Below are 8881 nucleotides of genomic sequence, written 5' to 3'. Positions count from 1 at the left end.
AAAAAAAAATTATATTGATATGTTCATTTTTGAAAAAGTTACGGCAGTTTTTAGTAAAAAAAATTGAAAAAATTTCGAAAATTATTTATTTTTAAATTTGTAATTTTTTTGCAGGTTTCCCCCATTTACGGGGAACGAGGGAAATTTTTTCAATTTTGAAGGGTAATGTCTTCGACTAGATACGATTTGTGATCTTTTGACGTATCGTTGAAAGAAATCCGTTCGGTGAGAGCTGAGAAAAAGTGGTAACAGACACAAAAAAAAAAAAAATAAATACATCTTAGTAAAACCAATACCTTCTCAGCTTCGCATCGAAGAAAAAAAAAAAATTGTTTTAATCTAATTATAGCATAAATAATAAACCCTGAAAATTTAAGAAAAATATGAGGTGGTCGTGCAACCACTTCTGGATGATTTGGCATGGATTGACCCATTTAAGAAAATTAACTGTTAGATTGATATATATAGTTTTTATCACTGAGAAATTAATTGATCCTAAAAAACATATCATAATCATTTAAGAAAAAAAATATTTTTATTAAAATGAAAGTTCCTAATTAATTTTAAAAAGACGAGCCCCCTTTTTATTTATTTGGAATGTAAAGTAACATTTTTTTGAATTTTTAAAAATTGCATAGTTTTGATTTTGAAGGTACATTTGCTAAAATTAAAAATATTTATTTTTTCAATAGACTTTTAATACGTAGTAAATATTTATATATACAATACTATTAAAAATAATATTTTTAATAAAATAAGATATTTTAAAAAGATTATATTAAAATTCTGTATTTTAATCAATTTTTTATTTTATTAGATTTTTGTGCATCTAGCTATAATTTAACAAATGATTCGGCTTGTAAAATTAAAGAACAAACAAAAAGTTATGCTAAAAATACATGTGTCTTTGAAAAATTTGGTGTAACTAAGTACAGAGAAAATCTAAATTTATCTTTAAATAAGTATGTTTGCTATATACTTGATAATTGCAAAGAAAATGAATGGGATGAAAAAAAGTTTTTGGTTTCTAAACGGCAAATTATGCCTAGAAAAATTGGTTTGACCAAGCAAAGTAAAAAACAAAATCTTACATTACAAAAGGATATTTGTCATATACTTAATAATTGCAAAGAAAGTGAATGGGATAAAGATATTTTTTTGGTTGCTAAACAGCAATTTATACCAAGTAAAATTAGTTTTACAAATTATAGTTTAAAACTAAATCTCACATTACAAAAGGATGTTTGTTATGTGCTTGATAATTGCAAAGTGTATCAATGGAATAAAGAACAGTTTTATTTTTTTGAATAACAATTTTAATCATTAGTAAATTAAACAAATTCAGCATCAACAAATTCAGTCTCTATTCAAGTTCTAGAGGCTGAAAATTGAATTTTTCTTGTTTTTAATTTATGCGTTTAAAATATGAGTAAATATCTCTTTTTATAATTGTTGTTAACATTTTTTTATTTGGATACAAATTCCAAGCCATATTCTTTTACAAAAAAACTATATTATTGAAAATAGGATAGGACATAACAAGCCTTGTAAAAATAATACAAATATTGATTGCCAAATTAATTCTATATATATTTATTGCAAATGAAGGGTGTAACTTTTCAGATCATATCAAATGTTTTTAATAAACATTCTTAATTTTTACTTTACATATATAAATAAATAAATTTCTATTATTGATATTTTATATTATTACTAAAATGTTGAATTAAATAGTAATATTTCTAAACTACAATAATTTGTACAGCTGTACAAATATTAAGTATTCACTAAACAAGATAAACAAAGTATACGTTTTATTAATAACTTTTAGTGAAATAATGTAATAACTATTGCGTTCTATATAATTTTTGGTTAAATTGATTCAAAATAATTTATTTAAAATTACATAATTGGTAATTTATATCATTACTATTTTATTAATAACTTTTAACTACATAATGTAATAAGTATTGCGTTCTTTGTAATTTTTGGTTCAATTGATTCAAAAAACTCAAACTTGATTATTTTTGATACAATGAAATACTACTCACCATAAAAAGAGTTTCCACTCATTTTGGCTTTCAGTACTATATCTTTCAGCCAATAATAGACTTTACTTGCCCATTCATCATGCATGTTGTATCCCAAACCATAAGCCTTTTAAATGAACATATAACATAAGTAAAAAAATATTATAATATTATGATAATATCTTATATATATATATCATATTATGACTTCTCGTATTCATTGTATATATTTAAAAATATTTAATTCTGTAAAATATTAAATTATTATCTAAATTATGATTTTTTTTATTTATCATCACGTTCTTATTAGTTATTGTCAATACTATTTAGAATTTAGTATTTACTCATTTTATTGGTTTAGGACCTAATTGATTTGTAAATATATGTATGAATTTATGCGAGTATTAGAAAAATCACCATATATCTACTTTTTTCTTAAATGTTTTATCTTTAAAAATAAAAAACTTATTATAAGGATGATATTAAAATAATTACAATCTTTTATCTTCCCAATCTGATGCTGTTACAGAATTTTCTTAACCGGATATGCTTGTAAGCGGATAAATTGTTTCATCTGAAAGTTCACTATCGTTAGATGAGTCAAATTTACTGGAAGTGGACAAGTATTTCAGACTGTAAAAATTTCTTGAACTCGACTCACTACGTTCTTCCATATTAAAGTCCAGAGAATCTTGGAAGTATTTTAAATTATTCATTATAGGCAATAAAAAATAATTGACTATTTAACACAGATTTTTAATAAGTTTTACTTAGATTTTTTGTTTAATCGGATAAAATGTAACGTATTCAATTTAACAAATGCAACATAAAACGAAAACTGAAATCTGTTTAAAAATTAAATAACGTAATTTAGAGATTGAATAGATTGGTTACTAAGCAAAATTTTAATAACAATAAATAAAACCAGAATTTTATGAACATAATTGTAATATAAAACATTAATATTAAATTCATTAAAACATACTAACATATTAATATTAACGTTTTGTAAATGAATAAACTGGTGGAAAGTTTGCAATTTAAAACATAAATGGATCTAGTTAATAATCGAAACGAGCAGCCAAATGATTAATTTCAAACATTGCACTACAATTAGCATTTATGATTGAATGAAAAATCATTGAGTTTTGCAAATGGAATATGTGGATTTTATTTTTTAGAAATTAGTAAAACTCACGTATGTGACTTTCATTACAAAATATCAAAGAAATACTTCAAACGCACGAGGGTTCAAACGATAGACATTGGGCAGAACCAAAGCTAAAAATAAATTAGAAAACCAATATTTTGTTTAGTTTGTTTAAAACTATATATCAGATTTATTACTGTATGACTATCCCCGTACAATAGTTGTATTATAATATAAAATATTATAATATTGATGTAATCATCAATGACAAGTCTTATGTATTGTGTTATGTGTAGTATGTTCCGAATTTGTTTTTTAGTTACTTTTCCTTTAAATTTTATTTTTTAATATACAATGTGCAAGAATAATTATAAAAAAAAAATACCAATAATAATTGTTAGTTATAAATAACAAAAAATAAATGATATAATTTTTCAATATATTATATTGTATATATTGTTGTGATTAGGGAGTTATTGTGAGCGAGTGAGCAGTTTTGATATACAGTGTAATGAATGTAAAATCTATCATGGAAAGTATATTAAATTTATACTCGTGTTAAATATGAGGGACGCCAATAACAGTTAGCACAGCATTGATCTTTCATGAACAAAAATATTTCAAGAGTTGTTGTATTTATGAAATTCGTCTAATATAGCATAGTGAGTAGTCTAGAATTTATCATTTTCTGTAATTGATAAATAATATTTAGTATTATGCATTAAATTTTATAGATACGACATAATACACTATTGTATTGTAAAGAGCGTTGTTTTTGCCATAAAAAAAAATGTTGTTGTATGCTCCACGGCACGACAAAATATAAAAACAAGGTTAAGTTAAAAAAAACACAATAAATGATTACAGAATATACTCTAATACACATATCAAAAAAAAAACAATACAATGAAATCTTTACGAACATGTTCTCCCACAACCCGCTGCCGAGGGGGGATTCTCCGAAAATTTAGATTATTCATAACCAGATACCAATGCCCCACTTAACTAATCATAAAGTCAATGTCAACTCCCTAAAAGTTCCTACAATAGCCTATGTTATCAAATAGATCTGTTTAAAATAATTTGTGATAATTATAATTTAAAAAAATTACTGCGCATCAATACCCGTATATTTAATAATGCATATTTTCTTTTTTAAAAAAAAAAACCTTCAATTAAAAATCTGTAAGTTTCCCAAAGGATTGTTAGGAAGTTAGTAATTAAATAAATTTATGCTTGGAAACTGTACGAATAAATTACAGATTACAGTTTTAGTTTTTCCATAAGTGCATGTCATTCCAGCGTGTTTCACTGAGATATAAGTTACTTAGTTGAAATAGTAATCTCAGTTAAATTACTAGTCAATTTATAAAATAATAACAAAGTTTCAACTTAAGTTAAGTTAACTAGCAAATAGATATTTTTGTTTTTCATATAAAAGGTAATTTTTTTTAGAAGAAAAATAAATTAATAGTATACACAAATAATAACTTCTCATGTTAAATTTGAAGCATCATAATATTTGCTACTTGCTTGATTAAAACTTTGTGGCTCAAACAAAGTATAGAATTATTATTATTATTATTAATAGATTCTTAAAATAAATTTTATATTATTTCATTTTGATAAAATATATGTATATAATTGTATTTCTATTAATAATTTGCCCTATTTTTTAAAACAAGAATGTGATTATGTCAATCCCGATTTAACAAGCTTTTTTACATGTGTATGAGTAGGTTGACTAAAATAATTAAGTAAATAATTAAGTATACAAGGTGGTCTATGATGTTTTAACAAATATAATAACTTTCGATCCAGCAAATATATTGCGTTACTTTTTTTTTAAAATCAATTTTACAGTTTTGAACTTCGTTATAAGCATATTTTTTCTTATTTTGACAAATAATATAAAATATGCTTTTAATATAGTCCAAAATTGTAAAATTGATTTTTTTAAAAAAAGTAACACAAAATATTTGCTGAATCAAAAATTATTAGATTTGTCAAAATATCGTAGACCTTCCTGTATATTTGTTTACACTTAATGATTAAATTAATGAATATGAAATAAATAAATAAATTATATCGATGATTCTGTAATAACCAAAAGAAAGATATAGAAAGTCTTAGTAGTAAAGGGGGATTATACATAAAAGATAATATTAAGATCTAACGGTCATTACTCAATAAATGTAGTTAGTGTATTAAAACTACTCTTACCTGATATTCTTTGATGATGAATGAATCTTGAGTGTAGATTTATGATTACTAAGAATATATCCAAGATTCTAGTAGGTGTGTTAATAAACGAGAATAGCACTTGGTTAACAGAAGCGTATTTATTATTGTAGAAAAATGTTAGTTATTTTCACAAATGTATATTTTAAGTTTAGTGTTAAAAGTTAAAATTATAGACTCACAGTATAAAGAATATGCCAAAATACGTAGGAAATAATCTTAAAGGTTTAATTAGATAAAATCGATTATTAAGTAAGAGAAAAATGAACGAGTGACTGACTGGAAAAACAGTGTCCTCAGCCTTTATATAATGTACCACAAAAGTCATAAACGGGGATTGGGCGTCCTGAATGTGTCATACTTTTTATAGGCACATTCAGTCATCATTCCATATTTCAATAAACGCAAAAGAATTATTATATTTTAATTTCCTTTTTTTAGTACTTTAGTGATGCCTGGAAGACGGCACGAAAGACAATGATTCACGTTTATTTTATAGTTGCCCAAAAGTTAATACCATATGTGTAATCGTGTTAGCATATTCTTTTCTGTGGTCTTAGAAATACAAGAGGTATTGATTTTAGTAATATTCCAAAGGAGAATATTACAGTTCTTTAAATATATACACCAATTTAACCCAAAAATAGTCATTAGTTTTCAGAATATAAAAATGAAGGTGAGTAATACACTTAACATAAAAAATTAGATTGAAAACTAAAAAAATATTTTACTTTATTCTAGAGTTGGCAATTGATAAGTTTTTTGTTGATAATTATCTGTTTGATATTTAACGAAGGTAAATTACATTTTACATTATGTATGCTTTTTAACTTGATCAAGTCATTTTTAAATTGAATGGTATTAGGAAGAAAAAGCATTAGACAAAAATGACTATTGTTCAGGAGAAACAATAAACTTAATAAATAAAACAATTTTTGCTTAATTTCAGTTCTATTTTTAAATTTATGTAATTTTAAATTTATCTTATTTTACCTTCAATGCGAATCTGAGAAGGTATTAATTTTACCATGATGTGTTTTTTTTTTGTGTCAGTTGCCACTTTTTCTCCGATATTGATGAACAATTTGTCAAAAAATCACAAATCGTATCTAGTTGAAAACATTATCCTTAAAAAATTTAAATTTTCCCTCGTTCCCCGTAAATGGGGGTAATCTCCAAAAAAATTACAATTTTTAAAATCGGTAAATTTCGACATTTTCAAAAAGTTATTACTTAAAACTCCCATAACTTTTTCAAAAATGAACAAATCAACATAATTTTTTAGCTTCGATGCGAAGCTGAGAAGGTATTGGTTTTACTATTATGTGTTTTTTTTTTTTGTGTCTGTTACCACTTTTTCTCAGCTCTCACAGAACCAATTTCTTTCAATGATACGTCAAAAGATCACAAATTGTATCTAGTCGAAGACATTACCCTTCAAAATTGAAAAAATTTCCCTCGATCCCCGTAAATGGGGGAAACCTCCAAAAAAATTACAAATTTAAAAATCGCTAATTTTCGAAATTTTTTCAATTTTTTTTACTAAAAACTGCCGTAACTTTTTCAAAAATGAACATATCAATATAATTTTTTTTTTTATAGATGCTTGATGTCTTTACTTATTATTTGGTATATTTTTTTTGTAAATTTGACCCTTTTTCTGCCCACAGGAGGGGATTTAAAATGACAACTTTTTCACAAAAAATTAACTTTTTCAACTTAACTTTTGAAAATGTTCCGGAAGGTCTGACACTTTTATATATATCTTAAATTAAAGCTAATGTAATATACTTTAATTTGAAAAAAAAAAATTTGACCTCTGGACTTTTCTTCACGGCGAAAATGGCTACCGAATGCTATTTTCGTGTGAAAATTCTCGATTTTATTATTCATATTATATTTAACTTTATAATGCTATAATTTATTGAAAAGTTTATGGATCCACACAATTTTTTTATGAGAAATAATATTTTTTAATAAACCCTTTTTCATTCGACATACTTTTTCTTAATCGAGATATTAAGGAACCAGCAGATCAAGTAGCTTTTGGAATCAAACACCAATTTTTTTTTAATTAAACACTATCTAAAGATTTGCATCGAAGCGTTTATTTTTGATAGTGATTTTAATCACTGTCAGATATCATTATACTTGATCCAACTATAACACGTCACAACTGTGCCGCGACCCCCCTGTGCTTGGTTTTTTTTAATATTAAAACCTTAGATATTTATCTTTTATTTGATATCATTTTTTTGAAAATATAACACTTAACTTGCTCACAGGGGGAGTTTTATAATAGCAATTTTTTTTTAAAAACTAACTTATTCAATTTATAAAATATGTGGTTTTTATTGAATTTGTATGTCAGTGCCTAGTATGTATTCGTTATGAGTGAAGTAAAAAAATAATGATGTATATTATGCTTAAATATTAAAAAAAGTAAAAAACTATATCATATATATAATGATAATAATAATAATAATATGTGAGTGTGGTATACTATAATAGTAATAATAATAATAATAATGATAATATTATAGTGATAATGAATATAAAAATATAGTTAATAATTATGTAATAACTAGTAATGTGGATAAATACCAATTTCTGATTTTGTTATTAATTTATAAAATAACATTTGTAAGTGTTTTATGTTAACGAATAATAATATATAGTATAGTGTTAATAGTGTATTATAGCAATATGATATTTTTTAGTACAGTTATTGCTAAAAAAAATTATACATAAAACGTAAAAGACTTTTGTTTAAAGACAACGTCTTTACAACATGTAGTCTAAAACACAGTTTCATGAGAAAAACATTATACATTTATATTAATAGTTAAGAATATAAGTTAAAAAAATTGTTAAATAAATTTTTTTTTTAACAGTAACACGATTTATCGCTACGATAGCTGAAGCCCAACTGAACTCAGATTTATTAACTCTAGATAATTGGGATAACATAAATTTACTTACTTATTTTTATTGCAAATTGCTATGATATGATTCAATAAATATTTCGACACGTATACAGGGTGATTTTTTTATCATAACCCACTCAATTACTTACAGAGTAATAATAATTTAAACATTTTTTTTTTTTTGTTTTCTTTAGTTACATATTATTCTTGAATTATTAACTATTTAAAACTTTTTATTTTCATCCCTTATGCCTTGTAAGGTTGTCAACTTTGTTTTTTTAAATGGGAACACATATTTTTAATTTAATAAAATGTTTGGATTTTTAATTCAATAGTAAATGGCATTTGAATTTTTAGTATAACTTTATTAGTTTATTAGATATAAACATTTAAAGTTTCAAAATTTGAGTTAATTACATGTATAATACACAAGGGTTTACAAATACAGGTAGCTAATTGGATTTTATGACATCGATATTAGCAGATACACAGCATTGCTATATCAATGGTAGTAAGGCACATTGTTATGAGTT

Source organism: Daktulosphaira vitifoliae, unplaced genomic scaffold (genome assembly GCF_025091365.1).
Source record: "Daktulosphaira vitifoliae isolate Bord-2020 unplaced genomic scaffold, ASM2509136v1 Scaffold_1, whole genome shotgun sequence".
Lineage (NCBI taxonomy): Eukaryota > Metazoa > Arthropoda > Insecta > Hemiptera > Phylloxeridae > Daktulosphaira > Daktulosphaira vitifoliae.
Note: the sequence above shows the minus strand (reverse complement) of the source record.